Below are 27,638 nucleotides of genomic sequence, written 5' to 3'. Positions count from 1 at the left end.
AAAAAAAGCCTTACTATACTATGTCGTTTTTTTTTAAGGAAGAAAGCCTTACTATACTATGTCGTTTTTTCTTTTAAAAAGCCTTACTATACTATGTCGCTTTTTAAGGGAAAAAAGCCTTACTATACTATGTCGTTTTTTAAGAAAAAAAGCCTTACTATACTATGTCGTTTTTTAAGAAAAAAAGCCTTACTATACTATGTCGTTATTTTCTTTAAAAAAGCCTTACTATACTATGTCGTTTTTTAAGGAAAAAAGCCTTACTATACTATGTCGTTTTTAATTTAAAAAAGCCTTACTATACTATGTCGTTTTTTTCTTTAAAAAAGCCTTACTATACTATGTCGTTTTTTAAGGAAAAAAGCCTTACTATACTATGTCGTTTTTTTAAGGAAAAAAGCCTTACTATACTATGTCGTTTTTTTAAGAAAAAAAGCCTTACTATACTATGTCGTTTTTTAATTAAAAAAGCCTTACTATACTATGTCGTTTTTAATTAAAAAAAGCCTTACTATACTATGTCGTTTTTTTCTTTAAAAAAGCCTTACTATACTATGTCGTTTTTTAAGGAAAAAAGCCTTACTATACTATGTCGTTTTTTTAAGGAAAAAAGCCTTACTATACTATGTCGTTTTTTTAAGAAAAAAAGCCTTACTATACTATGTCGTTTTTTAATTAAAAAAGCCTTACTATACTATGTCGTTTTTAATTAAAAAAAGCCTTACTATACTATGTCGTTTTTTTCTTGAAAAAAGCCTTACTATACTATGTCGTTTTTTAAGGAAAAAAGCCTTACTATACTATGTCGTTTTTTAAGAAAAAAAGCCTTACTATACTATGTCGTTTTTTAAGAAAAAAAGCCTTACTATACTATGTCGTTATTTTCTTTAAAAAAGCCTTACTATACTATGTCGTTTTTTAAGGAAAAAAGCCTTACTATACTATGTCGTTTTTAATTTAAAAAAGCCTTACTATACTATGTCGTTTTTTTCTTTAAAAAAGCCTTACTATACTATGTCGTTTTTTAAGGAAAAAAGCCTTACTATACTAAGTCGTTTTTTTAAGGAAAAAAGCCTTACTATACTATGTCGTTTTTTAAGAAAAAAAGCCTTACTATACTATGTCGTTTTTTAATTAAAAAAGCCTTACTATACTATGTCGTTTTTAATTTAAAAAAGCCTTACTATACTATGTCGTTTTTTAAGGAAAAAAGCCTTACTATACTATGTCGCTTTTTAAGGGGAAAAAAGCCTTACTATACTATGTCGTTTTTTAAGGAAAAAAGCCTTACTATACTATGTCGTTATTTTAAGGAAAAAAGCCTTACTATACTATGTCATTTTTTCTTTAAAAAAGCCTTACTATACTATGTCGTTTTTTAAGGAAAAAAGCCTTACTATACTATGTCGTTTTTTCTTTTAAAAAGCCTTACTATACTATGTCGCTTTTTAAGGGAAAAAAAGCCTTACTATACTATGTCGTTTTTTAAGGAAAAAAGCTTTACTATACTATGTCGTTTTTTAAGAAAAAAAGCCTTACTATACTGTGTCGTTTTTTAAGAAAAAAAGCCTTACTATACTATGTCGTTTTTTAAGAAAAAAAGCCTTACTATACTATGTCGTTATTTTAAGGAAAAAAGCCTTACTATACTATGTCATTTTTTCTTTAAAAAAGCCTTACTATACTATGTCGTTTTTTCTTTAAAAAAGCCTTACTATACTATGTCGTTTTTTCTTTTAAAAAGCCTTACTATACTATGTCGTTTTTTTAAGGAAAAAAGACTTACTATACTATCTCGTTTTTTTAAAGGAAAAAAGCCTTACTATACTATGTCGTTTTTTAAGGAAAAAAGCCTTACTATACTATGTCGTTTTTTAATTAAAAAAAGCCTTACTATACTATGTCGTTTTTTTTAAGGAAGAAAGCCTTACTATACTATGTCGTTTTTTCTTTTAAAAAGCCTTACTATACTATGTCGCTTTTTAAGGGAAAAAAGCCTTACTATACTATGTCGTTTTTTAAGAAAAAAAGCCTTACTATACTATGTCGTTTTTTAAGAAAAAAAGCCTTACTATACTATGTCGTTATTTTCTTTAAAAAAGCCTTACTATACTATGTCGTTTTTTAAGGAAAAAAGCCTTACTATACTATGTCGTTTTTAATTTAAAAAAGCCTTACTATACTATGTCGTTTTTTTCTTTAAAAAAGCCTTACTATACGATGTCGTTTTTTAAGGAAAAAAGCCTTACTATACTATGTCGTTTTTTTAAGGAAAAAAGCCTTACTATACTATGTCGTTTTTTTAAGAAAAAAAGCCTTACTATACTATGTCGTTTTTTAATTAAAAAAGCCTTACTATACTATGTCGTTTTTAATTTTAAAAAGCCTTACTATACTATGTCGTTTTTTTCTTTAAAAAAGCCTTACTATACTATGTCGTTTTTTAAGGAAAAAAGCCTTACTATACTATGTCGTTTTTTTAAGGAAAAAAGCCTTACTATACTATGTCGTTTTTTAAGGAAAAAAGCCTTACTATACTATGTCGTTTTTAATTTAAAAAAGCCTTACTATACTATGTCGCTTTTTAAGGGAAAAAAAGCCTTACTATACTATGTCGTTTTTTAAGGAAAAAAGCCTTACTATACTATGTCGTTTTTTCTTTTAAAAAGCCTTACTATACTATGTCGCTTTTTAAGGGAAAAAAAGCCTTACTATACTATGTCGTTTTTTAAGGAAAAAAGCCTTACTATACTATGTCGTTTTTTAAGGAAAAAAGCCTTACTATACTATGTCGTTTTTTCTTTTAAAAAGCCTTACTATACTATGTCGCTTTTTAAGGGAAAAAAGCCTTACTATACTATGTCGTTTTTTAAGAAAAAAAGCCTTACTATACTATGTCGTTTTTAATTAAAAAAAGCCTTACTATACTATGTCGTTTTTTTCTTTAAAAAAGCCTTACTATACTATGTCGTTTTTTAAGGAAAAAAGCCTTACTATACTATGTCGTTTTTTAAGAAAAAAAGCCTTACTATACTATGTCGTTATTTTCTTTAAAAAAGCCTTACTATACTATGTCGTTTTTTTAAGGAAAAAAGCCTTACTATACTATGTCGTTTTTAATTTTAAAAAGCCTTACTATTCTATGTCGCTTTTTAAGGGAAAAAAAGCCTTACTATACTATGTCGTTTTTTAAGGAAAAAAGCCTTACTATACTATGTCGCTTTTTAAGGGAAAAAAAGCCTTACTATACTATGTCGTTTTTTAAGGAAAAAAGCCTTACTATACTATGTCGTTTTTTAAGAAAAAAAGCCTTACTATACTATGTCGTTTTTTAAGAAAAAAAGCCTTACTATACTATGTCGTTTTTTAAGAAAAAAAGCCTTACTATACTATGTCGTTATTTTAAGGAAAAAAGCCTTACTATACTATGTCATTTTTTCTTTAAAAAAGCCTTACTATACTATGTCGTTTTTTAAGGAAAAAAGCCTTACTATACTATGTCGTTTTTTCTTTTAAAAAGCCTTACTATACTATGTCGCTTTTTAAGGGAAAAAAAGCCTTACTATACTATGTCGTTTTTTAAGGAAAAAAGCCTTACTATACTATGTCGTTTTTTAAGAAAAAAAGCCTTACTATACTGTGTCGTTTTTTAAGAAAAAAAGCCTTACTATACTATGTCGTTTTTTAAGAAAAAAAGCCTTACTATACTATGTCGTTTTTTAAGAAAAAAAGCCTTACTATACTATGTCGTTATTTTAAGGAAAAAAGCCTTACTATACTATGTCATTTTTTCTTTAAAAAAGCCTTACTATACTATGTCGTTTTTTCTTTAAAAAAGCCTTACTATACTATGTCGTTTTTTCTTTTAAAAAGCCTTACTATACTATGTCGTTTTTTTAAGGAAAAAAGCCTTACTATACTATCTCGTTTTTTTAAAGGAAAAAAGCCTTACTATACTATGTCGTTTTTTAAGGAAAAAAGCCTTACTATACTATGTCGTTTTTTAATTAAAAAAAGCCTTACTATACTATGTCGTTTTTTTTAAGGAAGAAAGCCTTACTATACTATGTCGTTTTTTCTTTTAAAAAGCCTTACTATACTATGTCGCTTTTTAAGGGAAAAAAGCCTTACTATACTATGTCGTTTTTTAAGAAAAAAAGCCTTACTATACTATGTCGTTTTTTAAGAAAAAAAGCCTTACTATACTATGTCGTTATTTTCTTTAAAAAAGCCTTACTATACTATGTCGTTTTTTAAGGAAAAAAGCCTTACTATACTATGTCGTTTTTAATTTAAAAAAGCCTTACTATACTATGTCGTTTTTTTCTTTAAAAAAGCCTTACTATACGATGTCGTTTTTTAAGGAAAAAAGCCTTACTATACTATGTCGTTTTTTTAAGGAAAAAAGCCTTACTATACTATGTCGTTTTTTTAAGAAAAAAAGCCTTACTATACTATGTCCTTTTTTAAGGAAAAAAGCCTTACTATACTATGTCGTTTTTTAAGAAAAAAAGCCTTACTATACTATGTCGTTATTTTCTTTAAAAAAGCCTTACTATACTATGTCGTTTTTTTAAGGAAAAAAGCCTTACTATACTATGTCGTTTTTTAAGGAAAAAAGCCTTACTATACTATGTCGTTTTTAATTTAAAAAAGCCTTACTATACTATGTCGCTTTTTAAGGGAAAAAAAGCCTTACTATACTATGTCGTTTTTTAAGGAAAAAAGCCTTACTATACTATGTCGTTTTTTCTTTTAAAAAGCCTTACTATACTATGTCGCTTTTTAAGGGAAAAAAAGCCTTACTATACTATGTCGTTTTTTAAGGAAAAAAGCCTTACTATACTATGTCGTTTTTTAAGGAAAAAAGCCTTACTATACTATGTCGTTTTTTCTTTTAAAAAGCCTTACTATACTATGTCGCTTTTTAAGGGAAAAAAGCCTTACTATACTATGTCGTTTTTTAAGAAAAAAAGCCTTACTATACTATGTCGTTTTTTAAGAAAAAAAGCCTTACTATACTATGTCGTTATTTTCTTTAAAAAAGCCTTACTATACTATGTCGTTTTTTAAGGAAAAAAGCCTTACTATACTATGTCGTTTTTAATTTAAAAAAGCCTTACTATACTATGTCGCTTTTTAAGGGAAAAAAAGCCTTACTATACTATGTCGTTTTTTAAGGAAAAAAGCCTTACTATACTATGTCGTTTTTTCTTTTAAAAAGCCTTACTATACTATGTCGCTTTTTAAGGGAAAAAAAGCCTTACTATACTATGTCGTTTTTTAAGGAAAAAAGCCTTACTATACTATGTCGTTTTTTAAGGAAAAAAGCCTTACTATACTATGTCGTTTTTTCTTTTAAAAAGCCTTACTATACTATGTCGCTTTTTAAGGGAAAAAAGCCTTACTATACTATGTCGTTTTTTAAGAAAAAAAGCCTTACTATACTATGTCGTTTTTTAAGAAAAAAAGCCTTACTATACTATGTCGTTATTTTCTTTAAAAAAGCCTTACTATACTATGTCGTTTTTTAAGGAAAAAAGCCTTACTATACTATGTCGTTTTTAATTTAAAAAAGCCTTACTATACTATGTCGTTTTTTTCTTTAAAAAAGCCTTACTATACTATGTCGTTTTTTAAGGAAAAAAGCCTTACAATACTATGTCGTTTTTTTAAGGAAAAAAGCCTTACTATACTATGTCGTTTTTTAAGAAAAAAAGCCTTACTATACTATGTCGTTTTTTAATTAAAAAAGCCTTACTATACTATGTCGTTTTTAATTTAAAAAAGCCTTACTATACTATGTCGTTTTTTTCTTTAAAAAAGCCTTACTATACTATGTCGTTTTTTAAGGAAAAAAGCCTTACTATACTATGTCGTTTTTTAAGAAAAAAAGCCTTACTATACTATGTCGTTATTTTCTTTAAAAAAGCCTTACTATACTATGTCGTTTTTTAAGGAAAAAAGCCTTACTATACTAAGTCGTTTTTTTAATGAAAAAAGCCTTACTATACTATGTCGTTTTTTAAGGAAAAAAGCCTTACTATACTATGTCGTTTTTTAAGGAAAAAAGCCTTACTATACTATGTCGTTTTTTAATTAAAAAAGCCTTACTATACTATGTCGTTTTTAATTTTAAAAAGCCTTACTATACTATGTCGTTTTTTTCTTTAAAAAAGCCTTACTATACTATGTCGTTTTTTAAGGAAAAAAGCCTTACTATACTATGTCGTTATTTTCTTTAAAAAAGCCTTACTATACTATGTCGTTTTTTTAAGGAAAAAAGCCTTACTATACTATGTCGTTTTTTAAGGAAAAAAGCCTTACTATACTATGTCGTTTTTAATTTAAAAAAGCCTTACTATACTATGTCGCTTTTTAAGGGAAAAAAAGCCTTACTATACTATGTCGTTTTTTAAGGAAAAAAGCCTTACTATACTATGTCGTTTTTTAAGGAAAAAAGCCTTACTATACTATGTCGTTTTTTCTTTTAAAAAGCCTTACTATACTATGTCGCTTTTTAAGGGAAAAAAGCCTTACTATACTATGTCGTTTTTTAAGAAAAAAAGCCTTACTATACTATGTCGTTTTTTAAGAAAAAAAGCCTTACTATACTATGTCGTTATTTTCTTTAAAAAAGCCTTACTATACTATGTCGTTTTTTAAGGAAAAAAGCCTTACTATACTATGTCGTTTTTAATTTAAAAAAGCCTTACTATACTATGTCGTTTTTTTCTTTAAAAAAGCCTTACTATACTATGTCGTTTTTTAAGGAAAAAAGCCTTACAATACTATGTCGTTTTTTTAAGGAAAAAAGCCTTACTATACTATGTCGTTTTTTAAGAAAAAAAGCCTTACTATACTATGTCGTTTTTAATTAAAAAAAGCCTTACTATACTATGTCGTTTTTTTCTTTAAAAAAGCCTTACTATACTATGTCGTTTTTTAAGGAAAAAAGCCTTACTATACTATGTCGTTTTTTAAGAAAAAAAGCCTTACTATACTATGTCGTTTTTTAAGGAAAAAAGCCTTACTATACTAAGTCGTTTTTTTAAGGAAAAAAGCCTTACTATACTATGTCGTTTTTTAAGGAAAAAAGCCTTACTATACTATGTCCTTTTTTCTTTTAAAAAGCCTTACTATACTATGTCGCTTTTTAAGGGAAAAAAAGCCTTACTATACTATGTCGTTTTTTAAGGAAAAAAGCCTTACTATACTATGTCGTTTTTTAAGGGAAAAAAAGCCTTACTATACTATGTCGTTTTTTAAGAAAAAAAGCCTTACTATACCATGTCGCTTTTTAAGGGGAAAAAAAGCCTTACTATACTATGTCGTTTTTTAAGAAAAAAAGCCTTACTATACTATGTCGTTATTTTCTTTAAAAAAGCCTTACTATACTATGTCGTTTTTTAAGAAAAAAAGCCTTACTATACTAGGTCGTTTTTTTAAGGAAAAAAAGCCTTACTATACTATGTTGTTTTTTAAGGAAAAAAGCCTTACTATACTATGTCGTTTTTAATTAAAAAAAGCCTTACTATACTATGTCTTTTTTTTCTTTAAAAAAGCCTTACTATAGTATGTCGCTTTTTAAGGGAAAAAAAGCCTTACTATACTATGTTGTTTTTTAAGAAAAAAAGCCTTACTATACTATGTCGTTTTTTAAGGAAAAAAGCCTTACTATACTATGTCGTTTTTTCTTTTAAAAAGCCTTACTATACTATGTCGCTTTTTAAGGGAAAAAAAGCCTTACTAAACTATGTCGTTTTTTAAGGAAAAAAGCCTTACTATACTATGTCGTTTTTTAAGAAAAAAAGCCTTACTATACTATGTCGCTTTTTAAGGGAAAAAAGCCTTACTATACTATGTCGTTTTTTTTAAGGAAAAAAGCCTTACTATACTATGTCGTTTTTTAAGGAAAAAAGCCTTACTATACTATGTCGTTTTTAATTTAAAAAAACCTTACTATACTATGTCATTTTTTCTTTAAAAAAGCCTTACTATACTATGTCGTTTTTTAAGGAAAAAAGCCTTACTATACTATGTCGTTTTTTCTTTTAAAAAGCCTTACTATACTATGTCGCTTTTTAAGGGAAAAAAAGCCTTACTATACTATGTCGTTTTTTAAGGAAAAAAGCCTTACTATACTATGTCGTTTTTTAAGGAAAAAGCCTTACTATACTATGTCGTTTTTTCTTTTAAAAAGCCTTACTATACTATGTCGCTTTTTAAGGGAAAAAAAGCCTTACTATACTATGTCGTTTTTTAAGAAAAAAAGCCTTACTATACTATGTCGTTATTTTAAGGAAAAAAGCCTTACTATACTATGTCATTTTTTCTTTAAAAAAGCCTTACAATACTATGTCGTTTTTTAAGGAAAAAAGCCTTACTATACTATGTCGTTTTTTCTTTTAAAAAGCCTTACTATACTATGTCGCTTTTTAAGGGAAAAAAAGCCTTACTATACTATGTCGTTTTTTAAGGAAAAAAGCCTTACTATACTATGTCGTTTTTTAAGAAAAAAAGCCTTACTATACTATGTCGTTTTTTAAGAAAAAAAGCCTTACTATACTATGTCGTTTTTTAAGAAAAAAAGCCTTACTATACTATGTCGTTATTTTAAGGAAAAAAGCCTTACTATACTATGTCATTTTTTCATTAAAAAAGCCTTACTATACTATGTCGTTTTTTCTTTAAAAAAGCCTTACTATACTATGTCGTTTTTTCTTTTAAAAAGCCTTACTATACTATGTCGCTTTTTAAGGGAAAAAAAGCCTTACTATACTATGTCGTTTTTTAAGGAAAAAAGCCTCACTATACTATGTCGTTTTTTAAGAAAAAAAGCCTTACTATACTATGTCGTTTTTTAAGAAAAAAAGCCTTACTATACTATGTCGTTTTTTCTTTTAAAAAGCCTTACTATACTATGTCGCTTTTTAAGGGAAAAAAAGCCTTACTAAACTATGTCGTTTTTTAAGAAAAAAAGCCTTACTATACTATGTCGTTATTTTCTTTAAAAAAGCCTTACTATACTATGTCGTTTTTTTAAGGAAAAAAGCCTTACTATACTATGTCGTTTTTTAAGGAAAAAAGCCTTACTATACTATGTCGTTTTTAATTTAAAAAAGCCTTACTATACTATGTCGCTTTTTAAGGGAAAAAAAGCCTTACTATACTATGTCGTTTTTTAAGAAAAAAAGCCTTACTACACTATGTCGTTTTTTAAGAAAAAAAGCCTTACTATACTATGTCGCTTTTTAAGGGAAAAAAAGCCTTACTATACTATGTCGTTTTTTAAGGAAAAAAGCCTTACTATACTATGTCGTTTTTAATTTAAAAAAGCCTTACTATACTATGTCGTTTTTTAAGAAAAAAAGCCTTACTATACTATGTCGCTTTTTAAGGGAAAAAAGCCTTACTATACTATGTCGTTTTTTAAGAAAAAAAAGCCTTACTATACTATGTCGCTTTTTAAGGGAAAAAAAGCCTTACTATACTATGTCGTTTTTTAAGGAAAAAAGCCTTACTATACTATGTAGTTTTTTAAGGAAAAAAGCCTTACTATACTATGTCGTTTTTTCTTTTAAAAAGCCTTACTATACTATGTCGCTTTTTAAGGGAAAAAAAGCCTTACTATACTATGTCGTTTTTTAAGAAAAAAAGCCTTACTATACTATGTCGTTTTTTAAGAAAAAAAGCCTTACTATACTATGTCGTTTTTTAAGAAAAAAAGCCTTACTATACTATGTCGTTTTTTAAGAAAAAAAGCCTTACTATACTATGTTGTTATTTTCTTTAAAAAAGCCTTACTATACTATGTCGTTTTTTTAAGGAAAAAAGCCTTACTATACTATGTCGTTTTTTAAGGAAAAAAGCCTTACTATACTATGTCGTTTTTAATTAAAAAAAGCCTTACCATACTGTGTCATTTTTTCTTTAAAAAAGCCTTACTATACTATGTCGTTTTTTAAGGAAAAAAGCCTTACTATACTATGTCATTTTTTAAGAAAAAAAGCCTTACTATACTATGTCGTTTTTTAAGAAAAAAAGCCTTACTATACTATGTCGCTTTTTAAGGGAAAAAAAGCCTTACTATACTATGTCGTTTTTTAAGAAAAAAAGCCTTACTATACTATGTCGTTATTTTCTTTAAAAAAGCCTTACTATACTATGTCGTTTTTTAAGAAAAAAAGCCTTACTATACTATGTCGTTATTTTCTTTAAAAAAGCCTTACTATACTAGGTCGTTTTTTTAAGGAAAAAAAGCCTTACTATACTATGTCGTTTTTTAAGGAAAAAAGCCTTACTATACTATGTCGTTTTTAATTTAAAAAAGCCTTACTATACTATGTTGTTTTTTTAAGAAAAAAAGCCTTACTATACTATGTCGCTTTTTAAGGGAAAAAAAGCCTTACTATACTATGTCGTTTTTTCTTTTAAAAAGCCTTACTATACTATGTCGCTTTTTAAGGGAAAAAAAGCCTTACTATACTATGTCGTTTTTTAAGAAAAAAAGCCTTACTATACTATGTCGTTTTTTAAGAAAAAAAGCCTTACTATACTATGTCGTTTTTTAAGAAAAAAAGCCTTACTATACTATGTCGTTATTTTCTTTAAAAAAGCCTTACTATACTATGTCGTTTTTTCTTTTAAAAAGCCTTACTATACTATGTTGCTTTTTAAGGGAAAAAAAGCCTTACTATACTATGTCGTTTTTTAAGGAAAAAAGCCTTACTATACTATGTCGTTTTTTGAGGAAAAAAGCCTTACTATACTATGTCGTTTTTTAAGGAAAAAAGCCTTACTATACTATGTCGTTTTTTAAGGAAAAAAGCCTTACTATACTATGTCGTTTTTTCTTTTAAAAAGCCTTACTATACTATGTCGCTTTTTAAGGGAAAAAAAGCCTTACTATACTATGTTGTTTTTAAAGAAAAAAAGCCTTACTATACTATGTCGTTATTTTCTTTAAAAAAGCCTTACTATACTATGTCGTTATTTTCTTTAAAAAAGCCTTACTATACTATGTCGTTTTTTAAGAAAAAAAGCCTTACTATACTATGTCGTTATTTTCTTTAAAAAAGCCTTACTATACTATGTCGCTTTTTAAGGGAAAAAAAGCCTTACTATACTATGTCGTTTTTTAAGGAAAAAAGCCTTACTATACTATGTCGTTTTTTCTTTTAAAAAGCCTTACTATACTATGTCGCTTTTTAAGGGAAAAAAGCCTTACTATACTATGTCGTTTTTTAAGAAAAAAAGCCTTACTATACTATGTCGTTTTTTAAGAAAAAAAGCCTTACTATACTATGTCGTTTTTTAAGAAAAAAAGCCTTACTATACTATGTCGTTATTTTCTTTAAAAAAGCCTTACTATACTATGTCGTTTTTTAAGGAAAAAAGCCTTACTATACTATGTCGTTTTTAATTTAAAAAAGCCTTACTATACTATGTCGTTTTTTTCTTTAAAAAAGCCTTACTATACTATGTCGTTTTTTAAGGAAAAAAGCCTTACAATACTATGTCGTTTTTTTAAGGAAAAAAGCCTTACTATACTATGTCGTTTTTTAAGAAAAAAAGCCTTACTATACTATGTCGTTTTTTAATTAAAAAAGCCTTACTATACTATGTCGTTTTTAATTAAAAAAAGCCTTACTATACTATGTCGTTTTTTTCTTTAAAAAAGCCTTACTATACTATGTCGTTTTTTAAGGAAAAAAGCCTTACTATACTATGTCGTTTTTTAAGAAAAAAAGCCTTACTATACTATGTCGTTTTTTAAGGAAAAAAGCCTTACTATACTAAGTCGTTTTTTTAAGGAAAAAAGCCTTACTATACTATGTCGTTTTTTAAGGAAAAAAGCCTTACTATACTATGTCGTTTTTTCTTTTAAAAAGCCTTACTATACTATGTCGCTTTTTAAGGGAAAAAAAGCCTTACTATACTATGTCGTTTTTTAAGGAAAAAAGCCTTACTATACTATGTCGTTTTTTAAGGGAAAAAAAGCCTTACTATACTATGTCGTTTTTTAAGAAAAAAAGCCTTACTATACCATGTCGCTTTTTAAGGGGAAAAAAAGCCTTACTATACTATGTCGTTTTTTAAGAAAAAAAGCCTTACTATACTATGTCGTTATTTTCTTTAAAAAAGCCTTACTATACTATGTCGTTTTTTAAGAAAAAAAGCCTTACTATACTAGGTCGTTTTTTTAAGGAAAAAAAGCCTTACTATACTATGTTGTTTTTTAAGGAAAAAAGCCTTACTATACTATGTCGTTTTTAATTAAAAAAAGCCTTACTATACTATGTCTTTTTTTTCTTTAAAAAAGCCTTACTATAGTATGTCGCTTTTTAAGGGAAAAAAAGCCTTACTATACTATGTTGTTTTTTAAGAAAAAAAGCCTTACTATACTATGTCGTTTTTTAAGGAAAAAAGCCTTACTATACTATGTCGTTTTTTCTTTTAAAAAGCCTTACTATACTATGTCGCTTTTTAAGGGAAAAAAAGCCTTACTAAACTATGTCGTTTTTTAAGGAAAAAAGCCTTACTATACTATGTCGTTTTTTAAGAAAAAAAGCCTTACTATACTATGTCGCTTTTTAAGGGAAAAAAGCCTTACTATACTATGTCGTTTTTTTTAAGGAAAAAAGCCTTACTATACTATGTCGTTTTTTAAGGAAAAAAGCCTTACTATACTATGTCGTTTTTAATTTAAAAAAACCTTACTATACTATGTCATTTTTTCTTTAAAAAAGCCTTACTATACTATGTCGTTTTTTAAGGAAAAAAGCCTTACTATACTATGTCGTTTTTTCTTTTAAAAAGCCTTACTATACTATGTCGCTTTTTAAGGGAAAAAAAGCCTTACTATACTATGTCGTTTTTTAAGGAAAAAAGCCTTACTATACTATGTCGTTTTTTAAGGAAAAAGCCTTACTATACTATGTCGTTTTTTCTTTTAAAAAGCCTTACTATACTATGTCGCTTTTTAAGGGAAAAAAAGCCTTACTATACTATGTCGTTTTTTAAGAAAAAAAGCCTTACTATACTATGTCGTTATTTTAAGGAAAAAAGCCTTACTATACTATGTCATTTTTTCTTTAAAAAAGCCTTACTACACTATGTCGTTTTTTAAGGAAAAAAGCCTTACTATACTATGTCGTTTTTTCTTTTAAAAAGCCTTACTATACTATGTCGCTTTTTAAGGGAAAAAAAGCCTTACTATACTATGTCGTTTTTAAGGAAAAAAGCCTTACTATACTATGTCGTTTTTTAAGAAAAAAAGCCTTACTATACTATGTCGTTTTTTAAGAAAAAAAGCCTTACTATACTATGTCGTTTTTTAAGAAAAAAAGCCTTACTATACTATGTCGTTATTTTAAGGAAAAAAGCCTTACTATACTATGTCATTTTTTCATTAAAAAAGCCTTACTATACTATGTCGTTTTTTCTTTAAAAAAGCCTTACTATACTATGTCGTTTTTTCTTTTAAAAAGCCTTACTATACTATGTCGCTTTTTAAGGGAAAAAAAGCCTTACTATACTATGTCGTTTTTTAAGGAAAAAAGCCTTACTATACTATGTCGTTTTTTAAGAAAAAAAGCCTTACTATACTATGTCGTTTTTTAAGAAAAAAAGCCTTACTATACTATGTCGTTTTTTCTTTTAAAAAGCCTTACTATACTATGTCGCTTTTTAAGGGAAAAAAAGCCTTACTAAACTATGTCGTTTTTTAAGAAAAAAAGCCTTACTATACTATGTCGTTATTTTCTTTAAAAAAGCCTTACTATACTATGTCGTTTTTTTAAGGAAAAAAGCCTTACTATACTATGTCGTTTTTTAAGGAAAAAAGCCTTACTATACTATGTCGTTTTTAATTTAAAAAAGCCTTACTATACTATGTCGCTTTTTAAGGGAAAAAAAGCCTTACTATACTATGTCGTTTTTTAAGAAAAAAAGCCTTACTACACTATGTCGTTTTTTAAGAAAAAAAGCCTTACTATACTATGTCGCTTTTTAAGGGAAAAAAAGCCTTACTATACTATGTCGTTTTTTAAGGAAAAAAGCCTTACTATACTATGTCGTTTTTAATTTAAAAAAGCCTTACTATACTATGTCGTTTTTTAAGAAAAAAAGCCTTACTATACTATGTCGCTTTTTAAGGGAAAAAAGCCTTACTATACTATGTCGTTTTTTAAGAAAAAAAGCCTTACTATACTATGTCGCTTTTTAAGGGAAAAAAAGCCTTACTATACTATGTCGTTTTTTTAAGGAAAAAAGCCTTACTATACTATGTAGTTTTTTAAGGAAAAAAGCCTTACTATACTATGTCGTTTTTTCTTTTAAAAAGCCTTACTATACTATGTCGCTTTTTAAGGGAAAAAAAGCCTTACTATACTATGTCGTTTTTTAAGAAAAAAAGCCTTACTATACTATGTCGTTTTTTAAGAAAAAAAGCCTTACTATACTATGTCGTTTTTTAAGAAAAAAAGCCTTACTATACTATGTCGTTTTTTAAGAAAAAAAGCCTTACTATACTATGTTGTTATTTTCTTTAAAAAAGCCTTACTATACTATGTCGTTTTTTTAAGGAAAAAAGCCTTACTATACTATGTCGTTTTTTAAGGAAAAAAGCCTTACTATACTATGTCGTTTTTAATTAAAAAAAGCCTTACCATACTATGTCATTTTTTCTTTAAAAAAGCCTTACTATACTATGTCGTTTTTTAAGGAAAAAAGCCTTACTATACTATGTCGTTTTTTAAGAAAAAAAGCCTAACTATACTATGTCGTTTTTTAAGAAAAAAAGCCTTACTATACTATGTCGCTTTTTAAGGGAAAAAAAGCCTTACTATACTATGTCGTTTTTTAAGAAAAAAAGCCTTACTATACTATGTCGTTATTTTCTTTAAAAAAGCCTTACTATACTATGTCGTTTTTTAAGAAAAAAAGCCTTACTATACTATGTCGTTATTTTCTTTAAAAAAGCCTTACTATACTAGGTCGTTTTTTTAAGGAAAAAAAGCCTTACTATACTATGTCGTTTTTTAAGGAAAAAAGCCTTACTATACTATGTCGTTTTTAATTTAAAAAAGCCTTACTATACTATGTTGTTTTTTTAAGAAAAAAAGCCTTACTATACTATGTCGCTTTTTAAGGGAAAAAAAGCCTTACTATACTATGTCGTTTTTTCTTTTAAAAAGCCTTACTATACTATGTCGCTTTTTAAGGGAAAAAAAGCCTTACTATACTATGTCGTTTTTTAAGAAAAAAAGCCTTACTATACTATGTCGTTTTTTAAGAAAAAAAGCCTTACTATACTATGTCGTTTTTTAAGAAAAAAAGCCTTACTATACTATGTCGTTATTTTCTTTAAAAAAGCCTTACTATACTATGTCGTTTTTTCTTTTAAAAAGCCTTACTATACTATGTTGCTTTTTAAGGGAAAAAAAGCCTTACTATACTATGTCGTTTTTTAAGGAAAAAAGCCTTACTATACTATGTCGTTTTTTGAGGAAAAAAGCCTTACTATACTATGTCGTTTTTTAAGGAAAAAAGCCTTACTATACTATGTCGTTTTTTAAGGAAAAAAGCCTTACTATACTATGTCGTTTTTTCTTTTAAAAAGCCTTACTATACTATGTCGCTTTTTAAGGGAAAAAAAGCCTTACTATACTATGTTGTTTTTAAAGAAAAAAAGCCTTACTATACTATGTCGTTATTTTCTTTAAAAAAGCCTTACTATACTATGTCGTTATTTTCTTTAAAAAAGCCTTACTATACTATGTCGTTTTTTAAGAAAAAAAGCCTTACTATACTATGTCGTTATTTTCTTTAAAAAAGCCTTACTATACTATGTCGTTTTTTTAAGGAAAAAAAGCCTTACTATACTATGTCGTTTTTAAAGGAAAAAAGCCTTACTATACTATGTCGTTTTTAATTAAAAAAAGCCTTACTATACTATGTCTTTTTTTTCTTTAAAAAGCCTTACTATACTATGTCGTTTTTTAAGGAAAAAAGCCTTACTATACTATGTCGTTTTTTCTTTTAAAAAGTCTTACTATACTATGTCGCTTTTTAAGGGAAAAAAAGCCTTACTATACTATGTCGTTTTTTAAGAAAAAAAAGCCTTACTATACTATGTCGTTTTTTAAGGAAAAAAGCCTTACTATACTATGTCGTTTTTAATTAAAAAAAGCCTTACTATACTATGTCGTTTTTTTCTTTAAAAAAGCCTTACTATACTATGTCATTTTTTCTTTAAAAAAGCCTTACTATACTATGTCGTTTTTTAAGGAAAAAAGCCTTACTATACTATGTCGTTTTTTAAGGAAAAAAGCCTTACTATACTATGTTGTTTTTTCTTTTAAAAAGCCTTACTATACTATGTCGCTTTTTAAGGGAAAAAAAGCCTTACTAAACTATGTCGTTTTTTAAGGAATAAAGCCTTACTATACTATGTCGTTTTTTTCTTTTAAAAAGCCTTACTATACTATGTCGCTTTTTAAGGGAAAAAAAGCCTTACTATACTATGTCGTTTTTTTAAGGAAAAAAGCCTTACTATACTATGTCGTTTTTTAAGGAAAAAAGCCTTACTATACTATGTCGTTTTTTCTTTTAAAAAGCCTTACTATACTATGTCGCTTTTTAAGGGAAAAAAAGCCTTACTATACTATGTCGTTTTTTAAGAAAAAAAGCCTTACTATACTATGTCGTTTTTTAAGGAAAAAAGCCTTACTATACTATGTCGTTTTTTCTTTTAAAAAGCCTTACTATACTATGTCGCTTTTTAAGGGAAAAAAAGCCTTACTAAACTATGTCGTTTTTTAAGGAAAAAAGCCTTACTATACTATGTCGTTTTTTAAGAAAAAAAGCCTTACTATACTATGTCGCTTTTTAAGGGAAAAAAGCCTTACTATACTATGTCGTTTTTTTTAAGGAAAAAAGCCTTACTATACTATGTCGTTTTTTAAGAAAAAAGCCTTACTATACTATGTCGTTTTTAATTTAAAAAAACCTTACTATACTATGTCATTTTTTCTTTAAAAAAGCCTTACTATACTATGTCGTTTTTTAAGGAAAAAAGCCTTACTATACTATGTCGTTTTTTCTTTTAAAAAGCCTTACTATACTATGTCGCTTTTTAAGGGAAAAAAAGCCTTACTATACTATGTCGTTTTTTAAGGAAAAAAGCCTTACTATACTATGTCGTTTTTTAAGGAAAAAGCCTTACTATACTATGTCGTTTTTTCTTTTAAAAAGCCTTACTATACTATGTCGCTTTTTAAGGGAAAAAAAGCCTTACTATACTATGTCGTTTTTTAAGAAAAAAAGCCTTACTATACTATGTCGTTATTTTAAGGAAAAAAGCCTTACTATACTATGTCATTTTTTCTTTAAAAAAGCCTTACTATACTATGTCGTTTTTTCTTTTAAAAAGCCTTACTATACTATGTCGCTTTTTAAGGGAAAAAAAGCCTTACTATACTATGTCGTTTTTTAAGGAAAAAAGCCTTACTATACTATGTCGTTTTTTAAGAAAAAAAGCCTTACTATACTATGTCGTTTTTTAAGAAAAAAAGCCTTACTATACTATGTCGTTTTTTAAGAAAAAAAGCCTTACTATACTATGTCGTTATTTTAAGGAAAAAAGCCTTACTATACTATGTCATTTTTTCATTAAAAAAGCCTTACTATACTATGTCGTTTTTTCTTTAAAAAAGCCTTACTATACTATGTCATTTTTTCTTTAAAAAAGCCTTACTATACTATGTCGTTTTTTCTTTTAAAAAGCCTTACTATACTATGTCGCTTTTTAAGGGAAAAAAAGCCTTACTATACTATGTCGTTTTTTAAGGAAAAAACCCTGACTATACTATGTCGTTTTTTAAGAAAAAAAGCCTTACTATACTATGTCGTTTTTTAAGAAAAAAAGCCTTACTATACTATGTTGTTTTTTAAGAAAAAAAGCCTTACTATACTATGTCGTTTTTTCTTTTAAAAAGCCTTACTATACTATGTCGCTTTTTAAGGGAAAAAAAGCCTTACTAAACTATGTCGTTTTTTAAGAAAAAAAGCCTTACTATACTATGTCGTTATTTTCTTTAAAAAAGCCTTACTATACTATGTCGTTTTTTTAAGGAAAAAAGCCTTACTATACTATGTCGTTTTTTAAGGAAAAAAGCCTTACTATACTATGTCGTTTTTAATTTAAAAAAGCCTTACTATACTATGTCGCTTTTTAAGGGAAAAAAAGCCTTACTATACTATGTCGTTTTTTAAGAAAAAAAGCCTTACTACACTATGTCGTTTTTTAAGAAAAAAAGCCTTACTACACTATGTCGTTTTTTAAGGAAAAAAGCCTTACTATACTATGTCGTTTTTTAAGGAAAAAAGCCTTACTATACTATGTCGTTTTTAATTTAAAAAAGCCTTACTATACTATGTCGTTTTTTAAGAAAAAAAGCCTTACTATACTATGTCGCTTTTTAAGGGAAAAAAGCCTTACTATACTATGTCGTTTTTTAAGAAAAAAAGCCTTACTATACTATGTCGCTTTTTAAGGGAAAAAAAGCCTTACTATACTATGTCGTTTTTTAAGGAAAAAAGCCTTACTATACTATGTCGTTTTTAATTTAAAAAAGCCTTACTATACTATGTCGCTTTTTAAGGGAAAAAAGCCTTACTATACTATGTCGTTTTTTAAGAAAAAAAGCCTTACTATACTATGTCGCTTTTTAAGGGAAAAAAAGCCTTACTATACTATGTCGTTTTTTAAGGAAAAAAGCCTTACTATACTATGTCGTTTTTTCTTTTAAAAAGCCTTACTATACTATGTCGCTTTTTAAGGGAAAAAAAGCCTTACTATACTATGTCGTTTTTTAAGAAAAAAAGCCTTACTATACTATGTCGTTTTTTAAGAAAAAAAGCCTTACTATACTATGTCGTTTTTTAAGAAAAAAAGCCTTACTATACTATGTCGTTTTTTCTTTTAAAAAGCCTTACTATACTATGTCGCTTTTTAAGGGAAAAAAAGCCTTACTAAACTATGTCGTTTTTTAAGGAAAAAAGCCTTACTATACTATGTCGTTTTTTAAGAAAAAAAGCCTTACTATACTATGTCGCTTTTTAAGGGAAAAAAGCCTTACTATACTATGTCGTTTTTTTTAAGGAAAAAAGCCTTACTATACTATGTCGTTTTTTAAGGAAAAAAGCCTTACTATACTATGTCGTTTTTAATTTAAAAAAACCTTACTATACTATGTCATTTTTTCTTTAAAAAAGCCTTACTATACTATGTCGTTTTTTAAGGAAAAAAGCCTTACTATACTATGTCGTTTTTTCTTTTAAAAAGCCTTACTATACTATGTCGCTTTTTAAGGGAAAAAAAGCCTTACTATACTATGTCGTTTTTTAAGGAAAAAAGCCTTACTATACTATGTCGTTTTTTAAGGAAAAAGCCTTACTATACTATGTCGTTTTTTCTTTTAAAAAGCCTTACTATACTATGTCGCTTTTTAAGGGAAAAAAAGCCTTACTATACTATGTCGTTTTTTAAGAAAAAAAGCCTTACTATACTATGTCGTTATTTTAAGGAAAAAAGCCTTACTATACTATGTCATTTTTTCTTTAAAAAAGCCTTACTACACTATGTCGTTTTTTAAGGAAAAAAGCCTTACTATACTATGTCGTTTTTTCTTTTAAAAAGCCTTACTATACTATGTCGCTTTTTAAGGGAAAAAAAGCCTTACTATACTATGTCGTTTTTTAAGGAAAAAAGCCTTACTATACTATGTCGTTTTTTAAGAAAAAAAGCCTTACTATACTATGTCGTTTTTTAAGAAAAAAAGCCTTACTATACTATGTCGCTTTTTAAGGGAAAAAAAGCCTTACTATACTATGTCGTTTTTTTAAGAAAAAAAGCCTTACTATACTATGTTGTTATTTTCTTTAAAAAAGCCTTACTATACTATGTCGTTTTTTTAAGGAAAAAAGCCTTACTATACTATGTCGCTTTTTAAGGGAAAAAAAGCCTTACTATACTATGTCGTTTTTTAAGAAAAAAAGCCTTAGTATACTATGTCGTTTTTTAAGAAAAAAAGCCTTACTATACTATGTCGTTTTTTAAGAAAAAAAGCCTTACTATACTATGTCGTTTTTTAAGAAAAAAAGCCTTACTATACTATGTCGTTTTTTAAGAAAAAAAGCCTTACTATACTATGTCGTTTTTTAAGAAAAAAAGCCTTACTATACTATGTTGTTATTTTCTTTAAAAAAGCCTTACTATACTATGTCGTTTTTTTAAGGAAAAAAGCCTTACTATACTATGTCGTTTTTAATTAAAAAAAGCCTTACCATACTATGTCATTTTTTCTTTAAAAAAGCCTTACTATACTATGTCGTTTTTTAAGGAAAAAAGCCTTACTATACTATGTCGTTTTTTAAGAAAAAAAGCCTTACTATACTATGTCGTTTTTTAAGAAAAAAAGCCTTACTATACTATGTCGCTTTTTAAGGGAAAAAAAGCCTTACTATACTATGTCGTTTTTTAAGAAAAAAAGCCTTACTATACTATGTCGTTATTTTCTTTAAAAAAGCCTTACTATACTATGTCGTTTTTTAAGAAAAAAAGCCTTACTATACTATGTCGTTATTTTCTTTAAAAAAGCCTTACTATACTAGGTCGTTTTTTTAAGGAAAAAAAGCCTTACTATACTATGTCGTTTTTTAAGGAAAAAAGCCTTACTATACTATGTCGTTTTTAATTTAAAAAAGCCTTACTATACTATGTCGCTTTTTAAGGGAAAAAAAGCCTTACTATACTATGTCGTTTTTTCTTTTAAAAAGCCTTACTATACTATGTCGCTTTTTAAGGGAAAAAAAGCCTTACTATACTATGTCGTTTTTTAAGAAAAAAAGCCTTACTATACTATGTCGTTTTTTAAGAAAAAAAGCCTTACTATACTATGTCGTTTTTTAAGAAAAAAAGCCTTACTATACTATGTCGTTATTTTCTTTAAAAAAGCCTTACTATACTATGTCGTTTTTTCTTTTAAAAAGCCTTACTATACTATGTTGCTTTTTAAGGGAAAAAAAGCCTTACTATACTATGTCGTTTTTTAAGGAAAAAAGCCTTACTATACTATGTCGTTTTTTGAGGAAAAAAGCCTTACTATACTATGTCGTTTTTTAAGGAAAAAAGCCTTACTATACTATGTCGTTTTTTAAGGAAAAAAGCCTTACTATACTATGTCGTTTTTTCTTTTAAAAAGCCTTACTATACTATGTCGCTTTTTAAGGGAAAAAAAGCCTTACTATACTATGTTGTTTTTAAAGAAAAAAAGCCTTACTATTCTATGTCGTTATTTTCTTTAAAAAAGCCTTACTATACTATGTCGTTATTTTCTTTAAAAAAGCCTTACTATACTATGTCGTTTTTTAAGAAAAAAAGCCTTACTATACTATGTCGTTATTTTCTTTAAAAAAGCCTTACTATACTATGTCGTTTTTTAAGGAAAAAAGCCTTACTATACTATGTCGTTTTTTCTTTTAAAAAGTCTTACTATACTATGTCGCTTTTTAAGGGAAAAAAAGCCTTACTATACTATGTCGTTTTTTAAGAAAAAAAAGCCTTACTATACTATGTCGTTTTTTAAGGAAAAAAGCCTTACTATACTATGTCGTTTTTAATTAAAAAAAGCCTTACTATACTATGTCGTTTTTTTCTTTAAAAAAGCCTTACTATACTATGTCATTTTTTCTTTAAAAAAGCCTTACTATACTATGTCGTTTTTTAAGGAAAAAAGCCTTACTATACTATGTCGTTTTTTAAGGAAAAAAGCCTTACTATACTATGTCGTTTTTTCTTTTAAAAAGCCTTACGATACTATGTCGCTTTTTAAGGGAAAAAAAGCCTTACTAAACTATGTCGTTTTTTAAGGAATAAAGCCTTACTATACTATGTCGTTTTTTTCTTTTAAAAAGCCTTACTATACTATGTCGCTTTTTAAGGGAAAAAAAGCCTTACTATACTATGTCGTTTTTTTAAGGAAAAAAGCCTTACTATACTATGTCGTTTTTTAAGGAAAAAAGCCTTACTATACTATGTCGTTTTTTCTTTTAAAAAGCCTTACTATACTATGTCGCTTTTTAAGGGAAAAAAAGCCTTACTATACTATGTCGTTTTTTAAGAAAAAAAGCCTTACTATACTATGTCGTTTTTTAAGAAAAAAAGCCTTACTATACTATGTCGTTTTTTTTAGAAAAAAAGCCTTACTATACTATGTCGTTTTTTAAGAAAAAAAGCCTTACTATACTATGTCGTTTTTTTAGAAAAAAAGCCTTACTACACTATGTCGTTATTTTCTTTAAAAAAGCCATACTATACTATGTCGTTTTTTTAAGGAAAAAAGCCTTACTATACTATGTCGTTTTTTCAAGGAAAAAAGCCTTACTATACTATGTCGTTTTTTCTTTTAAAAAGCCTTACTATACTATGTCGCTTTTTAAGGGAAAAAAAGCCTTACTATACTATGTCGTTTTTTAAGAAAAAAAGCCTTACTATACTATGTCGTTATTTTCTTTAAAAAAGCCTTACTATACTATGTCGTTTTTTAAGAAAAAAAGCCTTACTATACTATGTCGTTATTTTCTTTATAAAAGCCTTACTATACTATGTCGTTTTTTTAAGGAAAAAAAGCCTTACTATACTATGTCGTTTTTTAAGGAAAAAAGCCTTACTATACTATGTCGTTTTTAATTTAATAAAGCCTTACTATACTATGTCGTTTTTTTCTTTAAAAAAGCCTTACTATACTATGTCGTTTTTTTCTTTAAAAAAGCCTTACTATACTATGTCGTTTTTTTAAGGAAAAAAGCCTTACTATACTATGTCGTTTTTTAAGAAAAAAAGCCTTACTATACTATGTCGTTTTTTTATTAAAAAAGCCTTACTATACTAGGTTGTTTTTTAATTAAAAAAGCCTTACTATACTAGGTTGTTTTTTTAAGGAAAAAAGCCTTACTATACTATGTCGTTTTTTAAGGAAAACAGCCTTACTATACTATGTCGTTTTTTAAGGAAAACAGCCTTACTATACTATGTCGTTTTTTAAGGAAAAAAGCCTTACTATACTATGTCGTTTTTAATTTTAAAAAGCCTTACTATACTATGTCGTTTTTTTTCTTTAAAAAAGCCTTACTATACTATGTCATTTTTTCTTTAAAAAAGCCTTACTATACTATGTCGTTTTTTAAGGAAAAAAGCCTTACTATACTATGTCGTTTTTTAAGGAAAAAAGCCTTACTATACTATGTCGTTTTTTCTTTTAAAAAGCCTTACTATACTATGTCGCTTTTTAAGGGAAAAAAAGCCTTACTATACTATGTCGTTTTTTAAGAAAAAAAGCCTTACTATACTATGTCGTTATTTTAAGGAAAAAAGCCTTACTATACTATGTCATTTTTTCTTTAAAAAAGCCTTACTACACTATGTCGTTTTTTAAGGAAAAAAGCCTTACTATACTATGTCGTTTTTTCTTTTAAAAAGCCTTACTATACTATGTCGCTTTTTAAGGGAAAAAAAGCCTTACTATACTATGTCGTTTTTTAAGGAAAAAAGCCTTACTATACTATGTCGTTTTTTAAGAAAAAAAGCCTTACTATACTATGTCGTTTTTTAAGAAAAAAAGCCTTACTATACTATGTCGCTTTTTAAGGGAAAAAAAGCCTTACTATACTATGTCGTTTTTTTAAGAAAAAAAGCCTTACTATACTATGTTGTTATTTTCTTTAAAAAAGCCTTACTATACTATGTCGTTTTTTTAAGGAAAAAAGCCTTACTATACTATGTCGCTTTTTAAGGGAAAAAAAGCCTTACTATACTATGTCGTTTTTTAAGAAAAAAAGCCTTAGTATACTATGTCGTTTTTTAAGAAAAAAAGCCTTACTATACTATGTCGTTTTTTAAGAAAAAAAGCCTTACTATACTATGTCGTTTTTTAAGAAAAAAAGCCTTACTATACTATGTCGTTTTTTAAGAAAAAAAGCCTTACTATACTATGTCGTTTTTTAAGAAAAAAAGCCTTACTATACTATGTTGTTATTTTCTTTAAAAAAGCCTTACTATACTATGTCGTTTTTTTAAGGAAAAAAGCCTTACTATACTATGTCGTTTTTAATTAAAAAAAGCCTTACCATACTATGTCATTTTTTCTTTAAAAAAGCCTTACTATACTATGTCGTTTTTTAAGGAAAAAAGCCTTACTATACTATGTCGTTTTTTAAGAAAAAAAGCCTTACTATACTATGTCGTTTTTTAAGAAAAAAAGCCTTACTATACTATGTCGCTTTTTAAGGGAAAAAAAGCCTTACTATACTATGTCGTTTTTTAAGAAAAAAAGCCTTACTATACTATGTCGTTATTTTCTTTAAAAAAGCCTTACTATACTATGTCGTTTTTTAAGAAAAAAAGCCTTACTATACTATGTCGTTATTTTCTTTAAAAAAGCCTTACTATACTAGGTCGTTTTTTTAAGGAAAAAAAGCCTTACTATACTATGTCGTTTTTTAAGGAAAAAAGCCTTACTATACTATGTCGTTTTTAATTTAAAAAAGCCTTACTATACTATGTTGTTTTTTTAAGAAAAAAAGCCTTACTATACTATGTCGCTTTTTAAGGGAAAAAAAGCCTTACTATACTATGTCGTTTTTTCTTTTAAAAAGCCTTACTATACTATGTCGCTTTTTAAGGGAAAAAAAGCCTTACTATACTATGTCGTTTTTTAAGAAAAAAAGCCTTACTATACTATGTCGTTTTTTAAGAAAAAAAGCCTTACTATACTATGTCGTTTTTTAAGAAAAAAAGCCTTACTATACTATGTCGTTATTTTCTTTAAAAAAGCCTTACTATACTATGTCGTTTTTTCTTTTAAAAAGCCTTACTATACTATGTTGCTTTTTAAGGGAAAAAAAGCCTTACTATACTATGTCGTTTTTTAAGGAAAAAAGCCTTACTATACTATGTCGTTTTTTGAGGAAAAAAGCCTTACTATACTATGTCGTTTTTTAAGGAAAAAAGCCTTACTATACTATGTCGTTTTTTAAGGAAAAAAGCCTTACTATACTATGTCGTTTTTTCTTTTAAAAAGCCTTACTATACTATGTCGCTTTTTAAGGGAAAAAAAGCCTTACTATACTATGTTGTTTTTAAAGAAAAAAAGCCTTACTATTCTATGTCGTTATTTTCTTTAAAAAAGCCTTACTATACTATGTCGTTATTTTCTTTAAAAAAGCCTTACTATACTATGTCGTTTTTTAAGAAAAAAAGCCTTACTATACTATGTCGTTATTTTCTTTAAAAAAGCCTTACTATACTATGTCGTTTTTTAAGGAAAAAAGCCTTACTATACTATGTCGTTTTTTCTTTTAAAAAGTCTTACTATACTATGTCGCTTTTTAAGGGAAAAAAAGCCTTACTATACTATGTCGTTTTTTAAGAAAAAAAAGCCTTACTATACTATGTCGTTTTTTAAGGAAAAAAGCCTTACTATACTATGTCGTTTTTAATTAAAAAAAGCCTTACTATACTATGTCGTTTTTTTCTTTAAAAAAGCCTTACTATACTATGTCATTTTTTCTTTAAAAAAGCCTTACTATACTATGTCGTTTTTTAAGGAAAAAAGCCTTACTATACTATGTCGTTTTTTAAGGAAAAAAGCCTTACTATACTATGTCGTTTTTTCTTTTAAAAAGCCTTACTATACTATGTCGCTTTTTAAGGGAAAAAAAGCCTTACTAAACTATGTCGTTTTTTAAGGAATAAAGCCTTACTATACTATGTCGTTTTTTTCTTTTAAAAAGCCTTACTATACTATGTCGCTTTTTAAGGGAAAAAAAGCCTTACTATACTATGTCGTTTTTTTAAGGAAAAAAGCCTTACTATACTATGTCGTTTTTTAAGGAAAAAAGCCTTACTATACTATGTCGTTTTTTCTTTTAAAAAGCCTTACTATACTATGTCGCTTTTTAAGGGAAAAAAAGCCTTACTATACTATGTCGTTTTTTAAGAAAAAAAGCCTTACTATACTATGTCGTTTTTTAAGAAAAAAAGCCTTACTATACTATGTCGTTTTTTTTAGAAAAAAAGCCTTACTATACTATGTCGTTTTTTAAGAAAAAAAGCCTTACTATACTATGTCGTTTTTTTAGAAAAAAAGCCTTACTACACTATGTCGTTATTTTCTTTAAAAAAGCCATACTATACTATGTCGTTTTTTTAAGGAAAAAAGCCTTACTATACTATGTCGTTTTTTCAAGGAAAAAAGCCTTACTATACTATGTCGTTTTTTCTTTTAAAAAGCCTTACTATACTATGTCGCTTTTTAAGGGAAAAAAAGCCTTACTATACTATGTCGTTTTTTAAGAAAAAAAGCCTTACTATACTATGTCGTTATTTTCTTTAAAAAAGCCTTACTATACTATGTCGTTTTTTAAGAAAAAAAGCCTTACTATACTATGTCGTTATTTTCTTTATAAAAGCCTTACTATACTATGTCGTTTTTTTAAGGAAAAAAAGCCTTACTATACTATGTCGTTTTTTAAGGAAAAAAGCCTTACTATACTATGTCGTTTTTAATTTAATAAAGCCTTACTATACTATGTCGTTTTTTTCTTTAAAAAAGCCTTACTATACTATGTCGTTTTTTTCTTTAAAAAAGCCTTACTATACTATGTCGTTTTTTTAAGGAAAAAAGCCTTACTATACTATGTCGTTTTTTAAGAAAAAAAGCCTTACTATACTATGTCGTTTTTTTATTAAAAAAGCCTTACTATACTAGGTTGTTTTTTAATTAAAAAAGCCTTACTATACTAGGTTGTTTTTTTAAGGAAAAAAGCCTTACTATACTATGTCGTTTTTTAAGGAAAACAGCCTTACTATACTATGTCGTTTTTTAAGGAAAAAAGCCTTACTATACTATGTCGTTTTTAATTTTAAAAAGCCTTACTATACTATGTCGTTTTTTTTCTTTAAAAAAGCCTTACTATACTATGTCATTTTTTCTTTAAAAAAGCCTTACTATACTATGTCGTTTTTTAAGGAAAAAAGCCTTACTATACTATGTCGTTTTTTAAGGAAAAAAGCCTTACTATACTATGTCGTTTTTTCTTTTAAAAAGCCTTACTATACTATGTCGCTTTTTAAGGGAAAAAAAGCCTTACTATACTATGTCGTTTTTTAAGAAAAAAAGCCTTACTATACTATGTCGTTTTTTAAGAAAAAAAGCCTTACTACACTATGTCGTTATTTTCTTTAAAAAAGCCTTACTATACTATGTCGTTTTTTTAAGGAAAAAAAGCCTTACTATACTATGTCGTTTTTTAAAGAAAAAAAGCCTTACTATACTAGGTCGTTTTTGTGAGAAAAAGCCTTACTATACTATGTCGTTTTTTCTTTTAAAAAACCTTACTATACTATGTCGCTTTTTAAGAAAAAAAAGCCTTACTATACTGTCGTTTTTTTTAAGGAAAAAAGCCTTACTATACTATGTCGTTTTTTTAAGGAAAAAAGCCTTACTATACTATGTCGTTTTTTTTAAGGAAAAAAGCCTTACTATACTATGTCGTTTTTTAAAGAAAAAAAG

General features: G+C 27.1%; 1 protein-coding gene across 6 annotated transcripts in view; it reads right to left on the bottom strand.

The window, feature by feature from the left end:
- Positions 1-27,638, bottom strand: part of zhx3a (zinc fingers and homeoboxes 3a) — a 104,847-nt gene that overhangs the window by 5,465 nt on the left and 71,744 nt on the right. The gene's annotated exons all lie outside the window — the stretch shown is intronic.

The sequence above is a fragment of the Stigmatopora argus genome, chromosome 6 (genome assembly GCF_051989625.1).
Source record: "Stigmatopora argus isolate UIUO_Sarg chromosome 6, RoL_Sarg_1.0, whole genome shotgun sequence".
In the NCBI taxonomy this organism is placed as follows: Eukaryota; Metazoa; Chordata; class Actinopteri; order Syngnathiformes; family Syngnathidae; genus Stigmatopora; species Stigmatopora argus.
The sequence above is the reverse complement of the archived record's forward strand: the minus strand, read 5'-3'. Positions and strand labels throughout refer to the sequence as shown.